The 26081-nt window shown below is 49.0% G+C and overlaps 2 protein-coding genes across 20 annotated transcripts in view; one reads left to right on the top strand and one right to left on the bottom strand.

The window, feature by feature from the left end:
* LOC1281897 (G protein-activated inward rectifier potassium channel 3) overlaps nt 1-26081 on the bottom strand; it is a 75096-nt gene that overhangs the window by 6349 nt on the left and 42666 nt on the right. The window lies entirely within an intron of this gene.
* The window catches only part of LOC1281899 (serine/threonine-protein phosphatase 2B catalytic subunit 3), a 52985-nt gene that overhangs the window by 540 nt on the left and 26364 nt on the right, over nt 1-26081 (top strand). For 2 of the 11 annotated variants that reach the window (XM_061651918.1, XM_061651917.1), the window contains exon 2: nt 6049-6707. The gene's annotated coding sequence lies outside the window, so the exon portion shown is untranslated. Of the gene's footprint in view, nt 1-117; nt 403-789; nt 2495-4406; nt 4534-6048; nt 6708-26081 lie in introns of those variants that run through there. The other 9 variants (XM_061651915.1, XM_061651923.1, XM_061651919.1 and 6 more) reach the window with 9 other exon arrangements.

The following is a 26081-nucleotide window of genomic DNA, read 5'->3' as shown; positions in this document are numbered from 1 at the left end:
CGAAATATCGTAGGAGATCGCGATTCGCAAAGTCTTGACCTCCTATTCCACCCCTTCTCAGCTTTTTTTGCCCTCTCTCTCTCACTCTCTCCTTTCCAACCCACCACCCCAGCGCCTTGGAGCGGCAATTTCGATGTGTGCAGCCGCGCTTCGATGTGTCTGTGTATCCGGGGCCGCTAATCTGCCTTTCTGCCGCACTCTCGCGTCAGTAGTCGCTGGAACAGCTACACGCCCGCGGAACAGACAGAACAGAACGCGCGGAACGAAAACACGCATCACGTTTGCCAAAGGTTGGGCTCCACTCCGCTCCGGTGGGGTTGCGAGAGGTTAAGAAAAAAGGGGGACTTGGAAAGTGTAAAGTTCACCGCACACACGTCGCAAGCAGACGCGACCGTATCGTGTGTATGTGTGTGCTGTTGTTGTTGTTGTTGTTGCAAGTGTACGGGGCTGCAGAGGGTGCTGGTTCGGGGGTCCTTCGTCTTCACTCCTCTGAGATTACGCACGGTCATCTAATCTTGCTCGCTGCATCACTAATCCTCCCTCCCTCCCTCCCTCCCGCTTCCAAACCCTGCAGAGCAATCTGATCCACCTGCGAGTGACGTTTTGCACCGATAGTGAAAAACGTACCAGCAGCTTCAGGTGGGCAACAGCACCTGGGAAACCCTTGAGAAGTGCCCCGTCGCCCCATATGTGTGCCTGAATCTCTCCATGTGTGTGTGTGTGTGTGTGTGTGTTTGTGCGCTAATCTCTTCCACCGCATAATGTGTGCATGCGTGCGTCCGACTGTGTGTGTGCGTGCCAGTGTATGCGCGATAATGTGTGACGACGAGACGGTGTGTGCTGTGTGTGGTTTCGTTCGTACATCGGTCAGGCATTAGCCGTCATAAAGGCAACAACACGTTCCAGGTTTTAGTTTGCAGAAAACACCCCCATGTGCACTTTGGCCACCTCCCAGTTATACACTCCCTTCACTCCACATCTTCACTAAAGATGACCTCATCGACTTTTCGGCATGAACAGCAGCAGCTTCCATGGCTCCAAGAGGGGCGGGGGACCGTTCCATCCCTGCACGGTTGTGTTGACCTGTCATCCCTGAGGCAATATGTAGACCTCCCATTTTGCAAAGCTGATAAGCCTCAGTAATCGAAGAAAAAGTGCTTTAAAAGATCAATTACACAGGCGGTACCGCCTTGTCGAAGCAACAATTTATTAGCGGCTGGCCCTTCTTCCTTCGGGCGGAGGGAATCTGTGACACCGTCCTGTGCGCGCCTGATAAATCAAGGATCTGCTTAGCACAGTTGCGGGGAAGGGTTTGCGGGGAGGCCAGCGACGATGGCGGTGGCAGCAGAGAGGGTACCGAGTGCCCTTCAAAAAGTAGGGAGAAATTCCTCCATCGGCCCCAATTTTGCTCGCCAACTCCACTGACAGTTCGCGAGTCTGCTGCTGCTACTGCTGCTCTCCCACGACACACAAAAAAGGGGAGCACAAATGGGGTGGCTCTCACGTTCTCTCTCTTTCTCCCATCGCTTCAGAACACGTTCGTGTACGTGTGCGTGATGTCGCGGCCGTGTCTCTCGCTGTTGCGAACCGCGTTTGTGCGGGAAAAAAGGGAGATAACGCAGCCAAGTGTGCAAAAATACAATGCGATCCACAGAGGGAGAGAGGGACAATGTGTGTGTGTGTGAGAGAGAGACTCACGTCATGTCACAACTCACAGCTCTCTGCACGAGCGGGTGCGATGGAAAGAGAAATGGAGACTGCGAGTTTGCCCACTACTGTGGTTGGTTCTTCTTTGCCTTTCCTACTGTTTGCCTTCCAGCAGATAACGTGCCTGAAGTGGTGGCCACCATTGCAAAATACGAGAGAGCGAGAGAGCCGCTCACAGCCAGTCCCAACACACACGTTTTCATCTCGCGCTCCAAAGCGATGCGAGGGTAGTATTTGTGTCGATTCACTGGTCGCCTTTCGCTGTAGTGGTGTGATGATGGTGGCGGTGTAGCAGCATTCGCCTGCCTTCACACAAAAAGGGGTGACTCCAAAGCTACCTCCCCTTGCCCACCTCCACCCCTTCTCGAGCACTCACTCGCAAGGAAAACTCACTCGTGGAAACTGCGGAAAACGGAAGGCTCTCCGGTTTCAGATCGAAGGAATCGCTGGTGGAACAAAGGTCGTACGCCGAGAACGCTCCCGTGCCCCGAGACAGGAACAGCCAGTGCCCGTGCCCACACACACACACACGAGCGCGGAGGAAACCCCTCCCTCTGTTTTCTCCTCGACGAGCCCTGCGTAGCTCTCGCACGCCCGAGAGCGCATCTCGGTGGAAAAACTCGGTGGAAAAACTCGGACATCGCCATCGCCGCATTCGTACGGCGCACACAGGGCTGCTCTGTTAGTTGTAGCGATCCGCGGACCCGTTTCCCAGCGTGTCTTTGGCTGCCCGTTGTTCCCCTGCTGGCTGGCATGGTTTAGTGTATGTGTCTGTGTGTGTGCTTGTGTAAGTGTGTATCACCATTTGGTGATTGTTGTTTTTGTGTTTTTATTTTGGCGAATCGCTTCCTCGTCCCTCGCATGGCCGTTCATCCGTGCGGAACGGGGCCGAACAAGGGAACCGACCGGGGAAAACTTTTCCAGCTCGCTTGCTCCTGCCCGGTTGCCCCTTCTCTCCCAGGGCCGAACCACAGTGCGTACGAGCTGCTGCAACCTGTTTTGTGACCGCAGGTTTTGCTCGCGTGAACGCTGCCCTTTTCCCTTGCGTGCTTGCTTCCCACTTTTTCCCTCTCGATCACTCTAATGTTGCGCTTTTCGCTATCTGCCGTTCCCCGTGTGTGCGTGTGTGTATGAGTATCTGTATGTGTGTGTGTCTGTGTGCTCGATGGAATCCAATTTTCCCGTGCGGTCCCTACTTCCGGCCTTGCGCCATGCAAGACCATTTTCCCGTAGTCTCTTCCCCCCCAGTGTCACCACCCCCCGGGTGCGGGTTTAAGTTAATTAAGCAAATGAAAAAGCGCACACCGACAACGATGCGAGCGGCAAAATGTAGGCTAAAGCAACGTCCGCCACACTCGCAAGGCCTTCGGCGGATGGAGGAATGCCCTTCGAAGGCCGGACCACGGTGCGAACGAAACACAGTGTGTGTGCCTTGGCCAGCGCGCTCCACGTCCTGGGAAAATGCGATGGCCGCAACAACGAACGTGTGTGCGTGTGTCTGTGTTTACGTGTGTGTTAGAAAGACCCACATGCACTGTGAGTCAGAGCGGGAGAGAGCGAGTGGGTGTGTGTGTGTGTGAGAAGGTGGATGGAAAATGAGTTCCCTCCCGAGTACCACCTCGTCGTCGTCGTCGTCGTTGGTTGGTCAGTGATGAAAAACGGCAAACTGTCACAACTGGAAAAAAGTGTCATCCAACAGAGTACAACACACTGCTGCTGCTGCTGGTGATGTAGCAAAACTATTGCTTGCTGGGGCTACTACTGGTACGGCTGTGTGGTGGAATGCTGCCAGCGAGAGAGCAGGAAGATCGCCCTTCCCTGCCACAGGCCACGGGTGCGTCGTATATGTGACACGGTTTAGGCTTGCTCGCTGTCTGTGCGTGCTGCAATCGATCATCAAACGCTCCGGGAAGCGTTTCCTGCTGTGAACTTGTGTAACTGGTACATATGTGTACGGCAAGCACCGTGCGGAAGCGAAAGAGGGATGGCAAGAGCACGAGATGAAAAGAAAATCCACTTTTCTTTTTTTATGAACCAAACCAGTGAAAAATGAAGCTAAGCGTCTTGATGATGCTTGAAAAACATTGTTGCACATGGTGGTGTGGTCTGTGATCTAGGTGAAACTGATAGTATTTAGTGAAAGTCTTGAAACATTCCGAGAATCAATGCTACAAGCCACGGAATGACACAAGCCCCGATAAGATGGATAAAAGACTCATCAACACTTGTACAAACTCACACACACACACACACACGTCCTTGCATTGCGATGCATGATGGGAAGAGCTGGAAAATGTGTGCTAACCTTGCTTAATTGTGTGTGCAATGTGTCTCGGTAATTGTTGACTGCAAACCAATCCAACAGTGTGGAGAAAAGTTAGCAAAACGGTTTATCGTGAAAAGAGTTTCCCGTTTGGACAATGTTTTTTTAACCACCATCATGTTCGAGATGCTACTGCTACTCGCCACCATCGTCACTACCACCACCACTACTGGTGCAGGATAAGAGAGAGAACGGTGTCTACTACTACTGCTGCTTATGCTGCTGTCATCATTGCCGCGCTGAGCTCTACTGCTCCACTGTATCTCGCTCTCTCATCCCTGACGAATGTTTGCTCTTTTCCCAAACACACACACACACACACACACATGCATGGCACACATACCCATGCATCCACACACGCGTACACTTTTCAAACCTGGAACTGGAACTGGAGAAGAGCAGTCCTTTGCGCTGGACCTCTTTGTTGGTCGATAGAGGCTGATTAGTGGTTTCTGCAGACACTGTGTTGCGCAAAGCCGTGAAACGGTGAAAACAGGAACTGTGTAAGTGTCTGCGCTGTGTGTGTGCGTGTGTTTTTCCTCCATCGGAAAAGTGTTTTTTAGTCATTTGCGCGCTGCGAGAGCTGCGGAAAATCAACTTCGTTCGGTTTGGCCGTTTTATAAAAAGAAAACAACAAACGCACGACGCTCGCTAAAAAGCGCTCTTCCCCTTTCTTCCTCCCATTCGACCCACCCCTTCGTGTGGGATGTGCACACGGAGTGCAGTGTGTGAGACAACCCTGTGTGTGAAACGAGATCGATGAAAAACGGGTTGCTGGCTGCATGGTTGTGTGTTTTGTGTGTCCGTCAATTTCCCAGCCCCCGTACCGACCCGTCAACCTGCGATAATGGCAGGTTTTGCTGCACAGTGTGGAGTCTTCTACGTACTGCTCTCTCTCTACCTTTCTCTCTCGCACACACTCTTTGTGACTCTCTGTCGCTCACTCCCCTTTTATTCCTCGCATGTGAACTTTGTGTGTGTGTCAGAGAGCGTGTGGAAAATGAGTTCCACTCCCAAGGGAGCGAGATTTTCCACCGTGAGAAAAAGTGGTTGAGTGCCGCGATACAGGGCAACCGAAAGCCAAAACCACCGCATATGCGTACAAAAGGGAAACTTCCAAATGAATGAACTTCAACGCAGCGACCCGCTACCACCAGAGGGAAGGGAAAAGGACAGAGCGAACGAGCGAGAGAGCGAGAGCACAAAAGTGAGAGGATGGAAAATTACAGAGAGCGAAAGAAAGGGCACGCTCTTTTCCTGCAAAAGAGACATCAACTGCCAACTAAATCACGATCCCACGAGCGATTTTGTGAGTTTCGTGGGGGGCAGGGGGGGAGAGGCTAGCGACGAAAAACGGACTCCCGAATTGTCATCCAAATTTTTGTCACATCTCACACCGAATTATTATTATTATTGTCGCCCACCGTCGTCCGGTGTACGCGCAGCGGTGAGAAACTAACCCTACTTCCTCCTGACAAACGGCCTCCTTCTCGCTCCCTCGATCTGCCCCAGCAAGAGCTTATCCGCTCGGGAGTGGAGAACCCCCCATGGAGAATTCTTATTATTCTCATTTCTAAAATTCATTTTCCTCCGTCGTTGGCCGCACCGTTTCGACTGTGGGGACGGTTCGGAATTCTTGGGAAGAAGATGTGCCGACGACGCAGGTCAGTGGGAAAGGTTCGCCTTCGTTGATTTATGTATCGGATGCAGTTGACATCTACCGGACGTGACAAGGGGTGTTCTGGTGTCCCTGACAGGTGGCAGGTGGCAGGTGGCAAGAGCGGGCAAAACTAGAATCCGCAAAGCACACACACACATACACACCACACCACGAGGTCATACTTGCTGGCACGCGGCCGTTTCTTCGTGCAATGCGAGTGTGTGTTGCTGTGTGTGGGATTTGGCTTTTTTTCATCTCACCCCTATTGCATTAGTTTCTATTTGCAAATTATTTATAGAAGATTTTCCTCTCTCTTTCTCTCTCTCTCTTTTTGCCGCCCATTCAAAAAACACAACAGCATTTTCTCGTTCGTTTATTAGGAACAATTTAGGTGTATAATAGGCGGGCGCAACAGGCTGAACGCGGCTCACGGTGTAACAACTCTCGCCCGATGGACATTCTGCGGGCCGCAATCGTCGGAGACACGTACACACTGCACCCAGTAGTTGCCTGACAAGTGCTGCTTGCTTTATTGCGACACACCAACAAAGTGTGACGACCACCGTACACCGCAAAGTGCTCTGTGTCTGTGTGTCTGCGTGTGATTGTTTATGCGAGTGCGTGAGTGCGTCGTGAGTGAAGAAATCAAACCTAAACCTTTCTGTGAGGAGCAAGAAGCACACAAAAAAAACGAGTGCTAGAAACGTAGAACTTCTGTTCCTGTAGTGTGGTGAAAAGAAAAGTCCTTGCCCTGCCCAAGTCACCGAGTCGATCGCTGCATCTCGCTCGTCGAAGAAACCCCTCAGCTTTGCCTCAGTGTCATCTGCATACGCTATCGGATTAAAGCCTCATCTTACCTTGCCCGAGCATCCCGCGGGAACAATCGACGGCGCTGCGTTCACTTTGGAGCTAGCCAAGGGCCATATGGAGAGTTGGTAGAAACAAAGGCGTCCACGGAAAGGTCAGAACTTTTCCTGCAGCACGGATTTTAACAACCCGCTGGAGAGTTTTCTGCAGGTGAGTTTTCTTCAAAAAGTGGTTTGCGTCTTCTCTTTCTTACTAGCTTTAGCGGTCCTGCAGTGTCGATTGTTTTTCAGTCCTTCCGTTTCCTCCAGCTCAAACTTTTTTGTGGGGAAATGATTCTTAAAGACTCAACTTCCTGCACTATACATCACCCTCTCGACTCTCGACCTGTTTTGAACGTTCAACCTTCCGACACTTGTGACATTAATTCAATTAAAGACACTGAAGCTGACGGGCGACTGTCCACTGGTCCGTTACGGCCACAATGTGGTGAAATGAAGGAACACTCGCCCCACAGCATAATGCCGATGATGCGCGGACTACAAAATGAGACAACTCCAGAGTCTTGCCTCAACTGCGTTTTCTAATGGAGAAGAAAATAATATATATATCATGTCCCCAATGCAATAATGTCCCACCTCCAACGAGAGATTCCAATGCTCCTGGCCGACTGCTCTGGCCGAGATAATGGCACCGGCAAAGTGTGACTGCAGTATTCTGCCAACTTCTCCCGTACGCAAGAGCGTACTGTGCATTCTACGGCACACGGCACGGTACGGTACGGCACCACTAATGCAGGCACCAAGAATGCGCCAGATGAAACGCAATCAATATCCGGACATTTGGATAACAAACGTGATCAAATTGATTGCACCATAAAACACCCGGTGCTCGTGCCTGGCTGTCGGGCAGAGCGTGTTTAAAGACTGATTTATTGCTTGCAGCTGTACCGTTCACCTGCGCAGCGTGTCAGCTTTATCACTGCGGACCCTGCTCTTGCACGACTATTTTTGGATCAAAGCCGTAGTCAAACTGATAAAATCCGATTTACACTCTCACAGGGCCTCTGGCCGGTAGGTGCGTCGGAGGCGAACTGTTTTGCAATCATCTGTCATTCAAGATGGCAGCAAAACGAAACAAAACACAACATTCAATCAAACCCCACCACGCGCACCGTACCCCGCTCGGGTACCTGCCAATCGGGTGCTGAACTTGTTGAGCTTCATTTGATGGGAGCAGCGAGGAAGCAAACGAAAAACGAAAGAAAAATGCCCGAAACATGCTCCCGTCCTAAGGGATGCTTACAAGCAGGGCCAATGTTTCGGTTGTCTCTTCGTTTGCGCGTGTGTTTTTTTTTTTCTCGGGGCCCTTCCTTGCGCTTGCCAAAAAACCTTCCCATCGAACTTCCCAACGGACGACGATGTGCGCCGCAGGACGTACGCGCTGCGCTGTGTAGCGTAAAATATTGTTGCGAAATGGCAGAGGCTTGTTTGCAGCCAATATCGCGTACATGTCGCAACTGCTCCACCGCCGCCACCACCACCATGCTTGACAGGTTTCCATCATGCGACACACACCCACACACACACACACACACACAGCACGAAAAGCCTGCTGCCAAGGGTGTGCAAGTTATTTGGACGGCTCGCACGTCGAGGCAACGAGCAAACCAGCTTTTCGGCTAGTTGGAATTGTGCTGTGCCGCTCCACTCAAATACTTCTTTCAAGTATGTTTTGTCACGTGTAGGGAGCGCTTCTTAATGTAACCGCTGTCATCAGCCCATCGGAACGACAAAGTCTGACAAATACTCAATCTGATGAATGTTCATTTTGGAAGCCCAAGAACAGGTTCTAAAATACACACACACACACACACCGGCACTTTTACGCACCAAAGACAAATAGACAATGGCGAAGTTAATGGAAAACAACTCAATGAATCGATTTTAGCTCTGCCATCCTCACCTCAAACCACGGCCCAAATGGACGGATTTTTCCCGCCTACCTGAAGGCAACGGCCTCGTTCGCGATGTTAAACAATAAACAGCACCTTCTGCTGCTCTCACGATAAACAGTCAACACCCCCCTCTTCCTCCCTGCCAGGAGTAGCCTCTATGGAGTGGTCGGCCCTCGGTCCTCGGCAGTAGCGCAAGATGAAGTTGAAGCATTTGTCTTCATGATTGTAATTCATTTACTAATTAATTGCTTTTCGCCAAACTTTGCACGGCCCGCGCACGGTACTTCGGTGCCTTGCCCCCACTTTCGGCTTGGGTGGTGGGCGGAGGTGGACATAACGCAATAGCGTCCTTCTGCTTGCCAAATGTTGCTGCTTGTTTGTTGATGGTCACACCACTAAAACTTCTGTTAGCGAGAAGCACAAAGCTCCCGATTCCAGGTCCCGGCTCTTCAATCTTCCCTCGGTGCTTCCCCATACAGCGGAACAGCATGACACGTTAAGGGTCTAGTAACAAGCGAACATAAAACAAAACAAAAACATATGCCTTGTCCTACCTTTTTGCTTCCTTTTTTTGTTTTGCTCAGAGCTCAAATCTAAATGAGCGCTTTTCTCATTTAACGCCCCACTCACTACTGCTTTCGACAGACGCTAGTTGTTGGACATTGATTGGGCACAGGAGGGAGGAGAGAGGCACACAAAAATCGTTACTCCTGTTACACCAGCACCAGCGACAAGCATTACAGGAAATGGTCCAACTGTCCCGAAAATGTTGTCCATTTACCGTCCCGATCGCCGGTACAACTTTCGAGTTACTTCATTACGGCGAGGCAACTTCCAGTAAAGTATGAAAAAATGATTTATAATTCACCGAGTAGCAAACGGGACACCGTAGGACTAGGGAAACATATTGTACGTATACACAGGACACATACACACACACTGTTAAACATTTGTCCAGCTCGTCCTGGCATATGGTAGGAGAAGTGTCGGAACGAAACCGTCCTTTGTCCAGACGAGAAGCGCGTCGGAAAAGTTTATTGGCAGTAAAGGAACATAACTTCGCACTAAGCGGAGAAAAGCAGGAAACGCGCCACCGGTACTGGTTTGCCGCCAGCAGGGGATCCGCCTGAGGGTTTTATTGCACCCCATCAGGATGAGTGTTTTGCTCCCACAGTGTGTCGGGAATGCAGTTTAGGAAGTGGTTATGAGCGACCGATACACATATTTCAGTTTCCGATTACTTTTGGTTGCATGAAAACGGAACTCTTTCGCTTCGCAAACTATTACGAATGAAAAATACATTTTTGATATATTGATTAAGCTGCAGGTGCATGTTCGGGCAAGCTAGCGAGAAGATTGGAAAGTTTTAATGGAATTGCAACGAACGATATCCTAACATCCGGTACACATTTTACGATATGGACCATAAAAAAGGGTAAATCACATTAATCTTTAGCTTGTCGGAAAATCGGCGAAGCATAAAAACTCTTCTGGATCGTATTAGTCTCCCACCATCAGTAATCATCCAAAACGAGGACGATCTAAATCATCTTCAACCACGCGCTGGAACTGGCAATTAACGCAATTGGTTTGCACTCAATGTGATTTATTAAAACACAAGTTCACAGCGAGTCTAAAATCTGGGCGCGTTCTACCGCCCGCAGCCCGGAAGCTATTAAACGAACGTGCACATAAAGGTAGCGAGCTTTAATTACAACCGCACGGCACACAATTTCGAGTCCTGTGACAATTCACTCCATTTCGTGCGGTAACGAGCGGTCGTTAAAAATGAAAATTATTTTTGCATATGCACACGCTAACCTCACCCCACGGTGTGGGTGGATTTTTGGCGTTCCTGTGGGACTTTGAGCTGATGATATGCGCCTAACCCCTGTCGGTGAAAAAGTAATTACTATTTCAGCGGTAAATAATCTCCAGCTTCATTCGCCGACCTTACAGGGCATTGGTGATGCTTGAGGTCGTCATTTCGTCTTCCGTCCCATTTGCCTGATTGCATTTGGCTCAAATGCCTTTCGGAAAGATTCATCATCGGTGTACCACGACGACACATTTCCGCCCCCGTCGACCAACGATGCAAACCCCGATTGCCCATCTGATCGACGCATTTTTCGCCGTGCAGCGTTACGACTGGGTCACGTGAGTGTATGTTTTTTTTCTCCTCTCTTAACAAACACTTCAACCCTCTGGGACATGAACATAACCTTGCACTTCGTTTCGAATCGTTCAGTTTTTTTACTCTACTCCACTCCCTCCCGGATGCAATAAAACGCGATTCGTATTGCACCGGTACTCTTTGCGTGCGCAACGGACGATGGGAAACAAGTTCTTTTCCCTGCTTCAGGTGCGAAAGAAATACGAGAGAATTTTGCGCAAACCATCACCGTCTTGAGGGTGAAACGTTCCCTTTTTTCCTCTCTATTTGCCTTGCACAATCCCACAAAACTGTGGAAACAGTTGGGAAATGAAAAGACCCTGCCAGGCAAATGAAAACCGGTACCGGTATTTCTTCTACTCCAATTTCAACTGAAATGACCTAATGGTACACAGCAAAAAATGTTCTTTCTTGACCTGGCATGCGAGCCTTCGTGCCTCGGGCTTCAGCTGTCATTCTACACGTGTGTGGTTGTTTGCGTATGGGTGTGTGTACATGTGTGCATACGGACCATTTGTGTGTGGGTGCGTGTATTCTCGTTCACCGTTTGCTCGGCAACGGTTGCGGGTAGGGGAAAAAGCAATATCAACCCCATTACACGTCCTTGTTGTGATTATTAATATTCCCACCAGCACCAGCACCAGCGTCTGCTTGCTCCTCCCGAAACAGCTACCCGGTAAACGATCCACCACAAGCCACAAGTGTCCTGAGCCGGGTAGCTTGCGGTATGTTTCGTTGTTACAAGTAGGTCCGGGCACAACAGCACAACAAAAAAGCAACGAAAAACACGATCGACAATGATGGAGTGAGCTCGCACACGGAGAGAAAACGGGCTCGTAAATACGCTCACTCACACACACACACGCACAGACGGAAAGGTTAATAGCTCGGGCAGTGTAGAGGCCATCGCCAGACCTCCGACCCACCGTTTGGAGAGGCGCCCAGAAGGTGATGATTCTCGAGCCACCAACAACTCCCACCCCCATCGCTTCTCACCCCATCACGCGAGGCCGAGGTTCAAAACGTGATCGATCGAAATTATTGCCCTCGGTCCAGTGAAAAACAGGGCCATTGGAAGTAGTCCGGTCCAGTGTGCCAGTGTTGAAAGCTTCCTATCGATTTCCCCACCACCGAAAGTCGCGTCCTCGGTACACGGCCCGGTAAAAGGGGGAGCAAAAGCATGTTTCCAAACTTGCAAAACTGTGCGTACGTGGTAAACCTCCAAACGTGCTAGTGAAACAGATTGCAGGATAAAACATAACCTCAACAAACAACACACATAACCTCAAACAACACGTGCACATGCACGCAGAGCATGCAAGGATGGTTAATGTGTGTTTGGCCGACCGACAAAACCACAGCCACCTCTCATCAATGGCTCAATTTTGCTTTCGGGGTTTTTCCTTTCGATAATCGGTTCGGCCGGGTTCGGAGCCCACCAGACCAAGCTCTGTTCTTGTGGCCGTAGCATTCGACCCCTTAGCTCGGGTTTGGGGCAAAGTAAACGTTGCCATCCCGGGCTGAGTTTACACTGGCTGCCAAGGGATGAAGCGTTTGCAAGAGGGGGGGGGGGGGGGACAAATTTCATCATCCGAATAATTCGGTAACAAGGCGCGGCAGAAGCGGCCTTACCCTCCACAGAGCTACAACAACAAACGAATGCTGTCACTGCTGTCTTTCAAAAACGAGGAATTTGGGCTCTCGTTTCTCTTCATCCCTTCCCATCCTTTCCCCAGCTCTCTCTCTCTCGATCCATGTCTCTTTAAGGCCTGAGAACGTCACGGATGCGTCAAATTACCAGTAATCAAATTCAAGCAAACCGAATTCTGTGCCGTCGCTTCCTTTTGATCAAAGTTTTGCACGCCCGTCGACTGTTGCCTGTGCTATTTCTCTCCTTTCCTTTCCAACTTACCCCTCTACCACACCGCCACACACACACACACACACACACACACACACACTGTTAAAATACTTTCCAACCATTGGTAGATAGTTGAACGGGGTGTGCTTCTGCCGGCCCCGTGGCACGTGGAGTGCGTTGGAAAATTAACGCTCGACGACCTCGACCGAATTTTGCAGCAAGGCACTAAACCCAAACCCATCCATCCCATCCATCCGGGCCACACTTTTCGCTTGCGTGCGATCGATTTTTCGTGCCACGGGGGGGAGCTTTTCTCCACCCTTCCCTTGCTTGATTAGCCTGCGATTGTGCAATGGGAGGCAGAAGCGATATAAACATTACCATTAACATGATTCCCACCCGCTGCCCACTCATGGACTCGAAAGGATAACGATGATGTGTGTCAGTTACCAGAGACTAAGTTTGTCAAAATCTACGAACTCTTCGGACTACACCCGACCCGCGCACACACATGCCGACTGGCTCTCTTTTATGTGTTGCGTCCTTCTAGCTTCTGAGCTGAAAGGAAACTTGGTGGAGCCCATTTACGAAAACTAAAATCGTTACCACACACATACACACACTGCACAGCCACACTCGATCCATTCTCCTTCCCCCGTCCAACAAGCACCGACAGACACACTTTGGATGCATGAAACTTCACTCTCTTCCCACTCTCTCTCTCAAACCTCCATCCCCTGCACACATGAACACATGTACAACATCCCCATGCATATTTCCACATCCACCCAATCGGACAGAAAAGTCCTTGTGGCGTTGTTTGTGGATGTCATTTCATGGTCGGATAAAGCGTTAGAAATCATCGAGCGCACGGCAAAGGTCTTTCGGGCTTTCGAGCCGCCGCTAAACCCGGGAATGGTACGTAGCGGAGACGGAGAGACAGAGCTGTTTCATGTATGTATGTATGTTCCTCGAAATTTCCCAATGACCTTTAGCTCTCGGGAGGGCTTCCGTCTCCAGCCGGCAGGAGCAACGCAAAATGAGCACAATAAATGGTCGAGAATGTGTGTGTGTGTGTGTGTGTGTGTGTTTGTCTTTCCCGGTCGCTCTCCTCCCCTCTGCTTCTCCGGCCGCCACACAAAAAGGTCCATCCCGCAACGGGCTGTGCGAATGGATTTGGCCGGAGATGGCAAACGAGCCGAGCGAAGCGCAAAAGGACAAGTACGGAACCGAGCCGGCCAGTTTCTGCGCTGGTGCTCGTGCCCTGCCCTTAAACGTATCTGTCACAAAAAGATGCCTTTTTATCAGCCAACCCAACCCAAGATGCCGACTCCTCCCGCCGTGGGGTGTCCCAGGCTCGTTAAATGAAAGCGTTGAACGACTAAATTGGGTAATCAGGGCTGCTGTTTAATGCTTGTTTTCAATCCACGGCTCAACGTTGCGAAATACACACCGACCATCAAAAGGTAATAATATTTGGTGCGCTCGCCCCACCATGCCCCATTGGGCCATGGATTTTCGCATCTGTCAAAGTTATTACTTTTCCGACTACGGCGACGAGTTATGGGATAGTAAAATATTCGCAATCTGCGGACTATATAGTTGGATTTTATTGTGAAATTCATCGTTTCATTGATGCTCACACTAATTGAGCTGTTGAAGCTGGTTGCAAAACGTTTTCTGCGTACGATGTATTTTATCAACAATTACTTTAAACTCCAGATGCTTCCCCAATTGCAAACGGAACTATTTTATGTATCATCCCAATTACCATTTCAATGCAGCGCCACTTTCTCAGCAGCAAATCCAATTTCTACCACGCTGCGGGGCACACTTATTGACTACCTTTGTCAGCTCACATCCCCAGCAGTATGTGTGTGTGTGTTTGTGTGCCGCTTCCTTCTAGAAAGCTTCGCTTGCTCGGTCTCAAATCGATCCCCCGCCTCCAGCTTTTCCGGACTAGAATGAAAAACACTCCACACGCTGCTGGCGGCTGCTCTCGATCGATATCACTTAAACGCGAGAAACGCCCCGAGAGAACGGCACACCCAGAAACCGAAATCAGACCCCGCTTCACAAAACCTGTGTATCCTTGCTGGCAGCACACGCGCGCGCTTCGTGCCAAGTCCGCATTCATCTTCATCTTCGGAGCCATTTTTGGCACCCGCCATTATGCCTCTGCAACTCGATGACGGGGAACGCCGTGCAGCAGCAAATAAATATCCAGCTATGAAATAGCATTATCAATGCTACTTGCGTCAACTGGTGTGTCTTCCGTGCTTCGCCGTAAAGTAGCGCTCCTTATCATTTGCTATTTGACACACACACACACAGCCATACGCACGAGCGTCACAATTCAGCCCACTGCAGAATGTAGTAAATTTTATGCTGATTGCTTATTGCTTCGCCGGCTGGCATACCTGCTTCGTTCCGAGAAAGAAGGGACGGCTAATGGCAGCGGCGAAGCTGATCAGAAAGCAGATTACTCGTCCACGGGTTCCAGAGATCTTGCCACGCACACCTAAGCAGGATGATAATAATTCCCTTTCTATCGGATGATAATGAAACAAAGGCGAAATTTATTTCATCCGACCGATCCTTGCTCCCTCGAGAAGGCCCACGACGAAAGCCTCAATAGAAGCCTACAGCTTCTTTTTACATCTTCTCCTACACTGAGATGAACCAGTGAGCAAGGGAGAAAAAGATTTAAAAAAAAACTCCGAAGCTGTAATGATGAAAATCAATCGATTTTAATTTCAGCAGCTCCCACACAATATCGATAAATTGTCCGAATGACACTGGCCCGTGCACTTTCGTGGCAATCGATTCTTTTTCAGCATTTAATCCCTTTTTTTTGCTGCGACTTTTTCATCCGCGGCCGATCAAATGGAGCAGCCTGGTAGTTGACTAATAAGCCAAACACGATGCGGGAAACCAGCAACACGAATCGTTGTTCAATGTTTGCATAGGGGCACACGCAACACACACACACACACACAATAACAAACACGACAAGTACCGTAATGCACCTGTCTTGTTTAATCTGTGTGATAAAATCTGTACCTTAATAATAATAAAAAAAAAGAAACGGTTCCACATGCAAATGAACGCTCCGCTGTCCCGGGTGACAGTGAGTGATAGCGTTTTGGCTTCGGCAATCTTCTCCCATTTCAACGCATCCATTCGAACGCATCAATCATCATCCACGGCAAAGCGGCCCCGGCTACATGCGCGGCCCAATCAACAACTTTAAGCTAGTTTTGTGTTCCCCCGATTTCGTTGCTAATGAAAACGCACTTCGGGCCATCGGCGGTTTGTTTTTTGTTAAAATCATTTCCGCTTAATGATTGCCACGACACGATGTCGAAAAGGCAGCCCCCGACTGGTCCACTAAAACGAATCATCATCGATACGGGAAGGCGTGGGAAGTGTGCGTTTAGGCGAGATGGGGTGGCAAAAATACACAAATAAATTGAAACCATTTTTCCTGGGAGGCTCCACCACCACCAATAAACCACAAGCGCACGTTCCGTTCGCGCTGTCCTCAAGCATTGCCGGGTTTGCTTGCTACATCCGCCCCCACCCGTCCCAATGATAAATCGAACCTTGGCTTGTCCGCTCGGGAGGAAAAGCTTCAACACAACCTTCAACAACAAAAAACGAAACGTATACACACGGCGAAGAACCGCACGATATCAATAAATCATCATTTTTGTTGAATTAATCAATTATTGGTTTTTCCACCGCAGGGTGCGTGTGCGCCTTTTTTTCTCCTCTATCTTTTTTTCCCTTCTTTTAACGCACACACCATCGAGCCACCATAAAAACAGGGACCAAACGCTACTACTACAGACACGACCATACACACCACACACACACACACACGAACAAACACAGTCGCAGTTTTCCATCCTGCGGAGGGTTCTCTGGAACTTGGGTTTCCCTGTCAACCTGCGCCCGGCGGAACACTGCCGGGCGAACACGGCCGAGGGTTTTATGCAAAGCAGGTAGCAAACACTAGAACAACCCAGCCCCGACCAGCGGTTCAATGTTGGGAATTAGTTGAGTACACTCACACCCATACACACACACACGCACACACACGATACTCTTCTATGGGGATCTAGGACTGCGCGTGGCACCCTAAGCCCGAAGGCCAACCATTTTGCCCAAACGCAAGACCCGGGCCAAGCCTCTCGGCACACGCAACACGTTGGAGCCGACCAGCGTCGCCACGTCAAAAATAGTACCGGATGGTGCGGAAGGTGGTGAGGGATGGGCGGGGGGGGGAGGGTGTTGGCATCAAGGAAGAGTAGCGGAGCGGAAATATGTAACCGTGCAGCAACCGGTGGTAGCGTACGGTATGTGCCCGAATTCCCAAAACCGTGCCACTAGTGACTCACTCACCGCCTCCACCACGGCACGCAGTTTGTTTGAATTGATGTGGGCGAGAGAGCGAGGTAGGTGAGTGAGCGAGAGAATGCGCGAGAGAGCCTTGATTGATGCTAAAAGAGCAATAGGAAGACAGGGAAAACGGGGAATGAGAAAAGAGTATATTCTACACCCGCATACATCACAATCACGATAATGATGATGATGATGATGATGATGGTGATGATGGTGATGGTGGTGTAGCAATGATGTAGAACAACGGAACAGAACCAAACACCTTGACCTGATTTTTTCATGCACCATTTTGGAATGCCCACCATTATGAAAAAGAAGAATAAAAAATAGAATCCTTCGCTGGAGCTCATAATGGGCTGACGGTCGAAACCATGGCGAGGCCAGAAATCTAACTTTACTCTTTCATCCCTTCTAATTACCGTTCCATTTTGCGGTCAAAAAAGGAACTTCCTCTCCGCTACCGCCATCGCTTCGCTAATGTTTGGCCCAATGTAACATCCTGTTGAATTTCGCTGCCTTTGCACGCACACAACGCCCCAAATTATTCGACTCGAAATCCTAACCGAACGCATAGCGCTGTAAACTCACGAACCCACGAGCACGCATTCCCGGGTGCAGGTTGAATGAAAACATGAATTATTGGATTAGGTTAACCGCCTGCACCGCTATCGCTCAGGGTGACCGACGAGCAGGAGCCGAAGGTTTACTACTACATGCAACATGCCGACAAAGAGCCAACGAAACCCCTCCCGCCAGTAGATGCCAAAGTCTAAATCGAACAACTAAAGGAAGGGAGGGGGACGGGGACGGAAAGAAGCAACGACGAAATCGATGATGACATTTCGCTCGTATTACTCGGCTCGGCTCCCTCTACCTCCTTCGGCCGGCTGACAGGTCCTAGCGACACATCCTGTGGCTTCTATTACCACATCATGTTCATGGTTGTTGCTGCTGCCCTGCTTCGCCTCCGCCATTGCCGCCCCAGGCACACGACCGCAACGATGGCTGTCAACAACCGGAATGGATGATGTTTCTTGTCAAACGGTTCCGCAATGGGACAATAACAGTAACGCCGAGACATCAGGCCATGCCAGAGGGGTGAAGTGAAAGGGTACGAATGAAGGGGATGTAGCGGGGGGGCGTTGATTGGGAATACACAAAGTGACAACAGTTGTGCCCTTTTTTCGTCGTGGCAGTGCCAAAGACCCGTTTTTAACGCCCGCAGTTTGATCCGTCCGCTTTTTGGCACTTGTGTTGTGATTGGAAAAAAGCATCGAAAGGTTTGCGACTAGCGACGGAATACAAATTGTGATCGTAATTTCGAAAAGATCGCACGGCATCTTTAATTAAGTGACTGACTGAAGCTGAAGCGGCTGTTCTATGATCCTTTCCGTTAGCCTGTCCAATAAGTTACAACATTGCGGTTAATTTCGCCAAAGACATCATCAACCAACGAAATCTTTTGTAGAAAGTTGGGAAGTATATGATACGTTTTTTTTTCTCATTAAAATCCGCACAACCACTTCACACTGTGGCGACGAACCTTCGAGAGGTTTTCGTTATCACGATTTCCAATAATGTTCCAGCTACCTGCTGACAAGCATTATTGCGATCACCACGCCGACATCACACATGAACCCTCCCTCTTTCCTCTCACAATGGCATTGAAGTATCGTTTTCCCCGTTTTGGCAACACCCCATTGTGTGCCGGTGGGGGAAAAACCCGATGTGCCACGGCTCAATTAAGATGGAGCCCTGCCGCGACACCGAAACCGTGCCACCGGAACGAGCGGTCTGATTGATCGTAGCCGGACAATAAGACTTATTCCATGGTGGGGGCCACGCGCGCAAGACGAAGGTGCAGATGAGGTCAACTGGAATTCGTTAAATGAAAAGTGTCAACCACCGTTGAATGACACGCTGTTTGCTGGGGGGATGTGGGGTGGGGAAAACCGAAACGAAATTGCAAAATGATAGCCGTCAGGAAAACCGCTTGTTGGACTTTTGTGGTCAACACTCGTCTGCTCGTACGGAAGTGGAAGGTAAAAAGAAATAGAACGAGAAAAGATGAGGAAGAGAAGGAGAGAATGGGGAAAGCGAAGGAGCGAAGAAAAAGAGAAAGAAAACAGCACGATAAGACGGGTCTTTAGTTGTCGTTGCCTTCCGCAGCCGATTTTCCGTTTGAAATCATTTCCACCGCAACAACAACGGGCCAGCGGCTGCCGGCAGCCAGTCGCACGGACACGAACTGCCCTGGGCACAGTTTTGTTGTGCAGCCAATAACTATTTATCGCCCGGGCTGCTGGTGCGCTTTACTCGGAAGCAAATAACGACCGCGCGTTCCCCCAGCTCGCCCTGCGCTGGATGGGAAAAGTTTAAACGAAACTAAATAAATGGATGGCACGTGATTGGAAAGATGAACGGCACCGGTTGTCGCCCGGTGTTTGTCGCCCGGTGTTGCCCTTTTGGCCCGGTGAGCTTTGAGCACCGCTTTGTAAAGCAAACAGTGGAGCTAGCGTTTATGATGATTTACCAGCAAACCCTGCTAAGTGTGACAATTTAGCAATGGCGATAAGCGATCAGGCCACCAGCTGGAGAGCCTGTTCGGCGAAGGATATTGTCCGCATGATTGCTGCTGGCTTGCATCTATTTAATCATTGGAGAATGAGAATTTATTACACCCCGTTTCGCTTCGTTGCGCTCCAAAATCGATGCCGTATTTTTATGGTGCTACTTGTTCCCTTGACAAAAGTGTGCCTTTCATCAGTGTGCTGTAATCGAACCCTGGCCGATAGTCGATAATCTAATGATTGGATTTGGCCATCAGTTCCATAAACAAAAGCAATTCTAAACACAGGCCCATCGGTTCGAAGCGTTGCGAATGAAAAACGTTCCATTATGTATAAGAATTTGCGCTCCACACTCCTTCATACACACTGCGATTAACCTGTCCCCGATCGCTTCCGTAATCTCTAATTCAATCTTGCCCGTGCCCCTCGGTGTGCGGCCAGCAAAATTTCCTCACGTTGATAAACAACTCCATTAGGCTGAAGTGGATTGGACAGCACAGCAACGACAAAAAGCTCCTGCCAGTCGGGGCAAGTTCTGTCGTTTGATCGAACGGAGCCCGGTACTGTGGAGTCAGCGTGTCTGCTATCTTTCGAAGAAGCAAAAAAAAACAACACATGCACAACTAATAAATTGCAAGCGCTCTCTTTCGAGCCTTCCTTCGCCGTAAACAATTTTTTGCCAGCATATTATTTGCATCAAGGGGCGACTCGCTCGCTCCTGGAAGGTTCGTGCTTGCTCGTTTGGCAAGCACGAGAGGGTTCGGCCGGTTCCGAACCAGACCTGCCCGAGTCTTATGGTGTAATTATATTTTTAAATGAATTTGCGATGCAATCTCCCGGGCAATATGATTTCTTGCTGGGACGCTTGCCGGGTGCGTTGCTACGCTCCAACCAAACGGAAAACCAAACTGATCAGTTCCCCCCGTTTTTGCTTACACTTTCTTTGTCGTTCGAGTCGACCCATCGTTGAGCCATCGAGCTGCACCTAGCTGGGCAAAGGAAAATTAATACCCACCAGAGACCAGAGCGTGAGCTAATTTGCACCATTCCTGGGGCCGATTAAACACACCTTCATCGCGTCATCGTCCACGCGGGCTGATGGACTTGCTGATGATCGAATGAAAATGTGTTTGCAGCAAATTGACGGTTCGACAACACTCACACCCTCCAGCACCAGTGCTGCGAGTGCTGGTCTGTGGCAGGCGGCGAAAAACGAGCCCAAGTGCGCAAGGAAGCAAAAGGCGCCACAAATCGGTACCAAGGTTGGAAATGGTGTGCAGTCAATATTAAGTGTGCTGTTTGCGGCGGGGTGGAAACAGGGCCGGTTCCCGGGCAGGGAAAAATCGAAAACGCTACGGAGACCCCGCACCCGCGCGTCAGCCTGTTTTATTGCATATTAATGAATATCGATTTCATTCGCTGGATTAATAAAATCACTGAAATCAGAAGTGCCCCGGGGAGGAGAAAGCGCGTTTCGGGACAGAGACGATACCGAAAACCCATCACAAACGCATTAGGTTGAGTTGAAAATAGCAGCAAGTAAAACAAAAAAACAAAACCAAGGAAACCCAAGCTGACCTACGGACCCACCCAGGACTGCCACGCAGCCCAGGCGAAGGTGGCCGATTTTCATTAAAAGTTGATCGATACGCAAATTTACGCCTGTCCATCAAGCCGTTGCCTTTCGATCGGCCCCTTTTTTCTTAGTCCCGATGAACACAGACATCTATTAATTACTTCGAGCACAAACACAATCCACAACCCTTCGTTTCGAATTAATTTATTTTCTGATTCGGCAAATGCTGCCCAAAACGGCCGACAGACGACCGACAACTAGATCCGAAAGTTTTTCCACCGAATTGCGTACTAAATCAATGTCACACTCTGTGCGTCACTGCCAATGCAACGCAGCGTTCAATCAATCCACTGGCGCGCTGTGTGTCTGCATGCGAAACGCATCGACTCGCCCCGAAAATGCATCACACCCGGAAGACAACACCGAAGCGTACGGAAATTGAACTTTAAATTAGCGTCACTTTCCCACCCGCCGCCAAAAATCCACTCGAGTTCAGAGCTTTTTCCCTTCCCCGCTTTCCTCTTCCAGTGCCTCGAGTAATGAGGAAATTGCGTGTCGAATCGAATCCACCGAAGGTCTGCTAGTGTGCGCGCAGGTACGGCTGCCCAGCACCCTATTATCCCTTTCTGGCGTGTCCAACCCGGCAAGCATTGTACCTGAGTTTGGTTTGCCTGAGCAATTTACCGCGAGCAGCACAAATCACATCACCCGAGAGTGTGTTATTTATTTGTTTATTTTATTTCCCTCCTTTTTATGCGAGCCGCTGCAGTTTCCAGTGCACACCTGGCAAAGAAAAGCGCGGAAGTTGGCGTGTTGGCATGTGTCGGGATTTATAATTATGCACGTAACTTAGCCCGGTAACGGTAGCGTTACAATATCCCTGCCCTTCCAAAACCCACCCACAATAAATACCGTGCAGGGAGCGAATCAGTCTCGGGTTCGCCGTCTGCTGTCCATGCGGCATACGGGGCAACATTTTCTATGGAATATTAGCCAACCGCACCACTCAACTAAGCACGTCGACGCTGGTGTTGGTGTTGGTATGCATGCAATGGCTCCCTTCGTCGCCGCCGCTGCTACTCGCGGGAGAACTGGAGGCTAACCATAATCTGGAAATCGCATTAAATTCATATGGCTGCCTTTCGCTGCAAAACACTGTTGTCGTCGTCGTCGTCGTGGTCGGTGTGCACTAACGGTGTGCAGTGTTGCCTGTCGTCATACATTTTATAACCACCTTAACCATGGGGTACACCAAGGGGAAGAGAGGACAACGAGCAGAAAAGCACAAACGTTACACAGTAATCGTCTGGTCCAATCGTGTATATGTCTGCGTGTGTGTGTGTGTGTGTGGTTGTGTATCTGCTGGCGAGTCAATCGAACGCTTCCCACAGCTCCTCACGACGCACTCGTCGGTTTGCGGAGGCAATTGAGCGGGACGGGAAGGAAAATTATTAAAGCCATGAAATGTAGGAATTTCCCTCGTCTACAATTATGCGCTAGGGCGACGACTTTTAATCCACACAGACACACACAAGCACACTTCTTCACTCGCTCACTCACTCACTCACACCGTGCGAGCGGCGTAACTACACACGACATTCAACGATGGTGGGTACGGTGGGTGGCAAAACGGAACATAACTTCCGTGCTTTCCCGTGGATTGGGCCGGTCGTAAAACTGGTGCCGGTTCCCGTATCTCTCCTCAGACTTTCGGTTAGGTTGGCGGTTCGGCGTACCTTCGTATTGCTTCATTCTACCACGGAACGCCGAAGAAAAATTACATAAATGCGCCTCCATCGTTGCTTGCCAACATTTGCCTAATCAAACGGTGGGTGCTGTGCTGCTGCCACCTGAAAAAGCGCGGTAAGAGGGAGAGGCTGCTCCGTTTTCCCACCTACAAGGCGTGCCGCCGACCGTTTCGTTTGTGCGGAGAGCGCTACACGCTACGCAACATTAAGATTAGCTCGGAGCTATATAAATGAAGATAGCTTGCTGCACACGAGGGAATAGGGTGGTTTTTGTGTTGTAAGAAATGTCCTGCTCGTTCTACCGGCACACAAACACACACACACACACCCACACGTGGCGCAGCAAAAACCCCCAGGAGAGTCAATTACCATGCGCCTCCATTCTTACTGGTCCTAACAACACTGCCAGGTCGTTTTTCCACTGATTGCCCGCTCACACAGGAGAGCACACACAGTTTCCTTTGTTCTAGCAGATCGAGCAATCGACAGGAACTTATTCACTTTTTGACAGTTCAGTTCAAATTGCTTCTGCTCCGTGTCCTACCTCGTGAGCTCTGCATTACTATGCTCCAGAGCAAGAATCATCGAAGGTGACTGTTCCGTGAAAGTCCCTACGTTGTGATATTTTTACTTTTTTTTTACACGAAATAATCAGTCGGTTGTTCTTTGTTGGCAAGTAAGTTCACTTCTTTATTCACACACCATTTTATGCGTGCTTCGCTTTTCTTCGGCTCGTGACAAGTGCCACAAAAAGGCGGTTCCCCTTTCACAGCGGTAGCTCCCTAGACCCACAAGAATGACAAAACGTCAGCTGCCATAATCCGGCACTGTGGTAGAACCGCAGGTCATTTGAGATCGAACATACCGGCCACCTTGAAACACTCAGTTTTCAATCCATTCTTTGATTACTGCATTCTAACGGACAGATTTTAGATACTGCTCGCTTCACAATACCGGATGCCGTACGAAGTGTTGCAACTCGGGAAATTCCATCAGCTCCAGGGTGTATTTCGACGACACGTGCCAATGGCCATTGAACTGCTGGAAGCTGCTCATCCTTCAGAATAACTATATCTCCGACAGATAATTGCTTAGATTGCTTAGCTGACCGATGCAAAACAGTAAGATTTTTCAGATAATCCTGTTTCCAGTGTATCCAGAAGTTTTGCGTGTACCGCTGAAGGAGTTGGTATCTTCCCAGACGATTCATAGGCACCTCTTTCAAGTCAGGTTCGAGAATAACCTTCAAATTGTTTGTAATGAGAAAGTGCGCTGGAGTTAATGCCGTCAAATCATTGGGATCTTCAGAAAGCGGAACTAATGGTCGCGAGTTCATGCAACCTTCTATTTTTACTAAAACAGTAGTCATTTCCTCCGATGATAAACGCGATGATCCTAGTTGACGAATCAAATGGGTTTTGGCTACCTTCACCGCCGCTTCCCAAAGGCCTCCGAAATTTGGGGCGCGTGGGGGTATCAAATGCCATTGTATCTCTTCTTTTGCCAAATGTTTTGCTATTTTGCTATCTGCAGAATCGTTGAACAGCATTTTGTAGATCTGATGAAGTTCATTTTTGGCACCAATAAAATTGGTACCATTGTCTGAATAAATGTGCTTTGGTTTACCCCGCCGATAAACAAAGCGATCAAGTGCCATCAGAAACGAATTTGTGCTCAAATCTCCGACTAATTCCAAATGTACTGCTTTCGTACTCATGCAGACAAATACACAAATGTAGCACTTATTTGGTGCGGCCTTGCGGTGTGTTGGCCTCAAATACAAAGGTCCACAATAATCTAGACCCGTACAACTGAACACCTCGTTAACTGTAACACGTTCTGCTAGTAGTTGCCCTTCAGGTTGAATTATAGGTTGTGGATTTGCTCTGCAACATCGAAAACAATTTCGTATGACCTTACGTACAGCTCTTTTTCCATTGATTGGCCAAATCTCATCTCTAACTGCGTTAAGAGTTGATGATATTCCTCCATGCATTGCTTTTACATGTTTGTCCATGATGAGGAGTTGAGTAAATGGATGGAATCCAGGAAGAACTATTTGATGCTTAATATTATAATTCAAATCAGAATTTCTGAGCCGGCCACCTACGCGGATTATTCCTTCATTATCTATAAACGGGTTTAAAAGCTTCAACGTTGAATTTCGAGCAACAGGAATCCCCTTGTGGATTTTATAAAGATCGTTGGTAAATTCTTCAGCTTGCACAAGTTTTACAAGTCGCTTTTTAGCATCAGCAAGTTCCTTTACCGTCAATGCACTATTGCTTATTCTTGATTGCAGACGACGAGCATTATGAACAAAACGAAAACAATATGCAACCACGTCGATTAGCTTCTGGTATGACCCATATCTTGTAAATATTTCATTTTTTTCTTGTATTTGCGTTGTTAAAACGACATTCGATCTTATTTCGTCTGTTGTAATTTGACCTGTTCTCTCTTTTTGTTGGGGCCAATTCTCCTTTCTCTCTGATAACCATTGTGGACCTTGTTTCCACAATTGATTGTTGATGAGCTGATGCGGTAAAACTCCGCGTGAAATAAGGTCAGCTGGATTTTCTTGTCCAGATACATGTTGCCAAACAGCATCTCGAATTGCTTGGATCTCAGCAACTCGGTTTGCTACGAATGTTTTCCAAGTCTTTGATTCAGCATTTAGCCAATCTAGCACCACGGTAGAATCGGTCCAAAATCGATGAGCAACGAACTTAATCTCCATTGCAGCCATTACCTTCTCATGCAATCGAGCTCCTAATAATGCACCGCAAAGTTCAAGTCTAGGAATCGTCAATGCCTTCAGTGGAGCCACTCTCGATTTTGATGCTAGCAAATTAACATGAATGCTTCCATCCTCAGCTTCAGACCGAATATAGATGCACGCGCCATATGCAAGCTCTGACGCGTCTGTGAAACAATGTATTTCTGCTTGCCGATATTGATGAGCGAAAGCGAATCTAGGGATACGAAAATCTTTAAGTTCTGGTAATTCTGCTCGAAATCTAATCCAATTCCTTTGAATGTCCTCAGGCACCGTATCATCCCAACTCAACTTCAAACGCCAGAGCGATTGCATCAAAACTTTGGCTGTAATAATTACAGGTGAAATCAATCCCAATGGATCATACAGTTGAGCAATCATTGATAGTATGCTACGCATGGTGTCTCTCTCTGATTTCGTAGTAATAGAAATGTTGAACTGGAACGTATCAATTTCTGGTTCCCAACATATACCAAGCGTACTAATTGTCTCCTTGTCGTCGAACCTTAACGATGA

This window comes from Anopheles gambiae, chromosome 2 (assembly GCF_943734735.2).
Source record: "Anopheles gambiae chromosome 2, idAnoGambNW_F1_1, whole genome shotgun sequence".
NCBI classification, from domain to species: Eukaryota; Metazoa; Arthropoda; class Insecta; order Diptera; family Culicidae; genus Anopheles; species Anopheles gambiae.
This window is presented reverse-complemented; position numbering and strand designations above follow the sequence as displayed.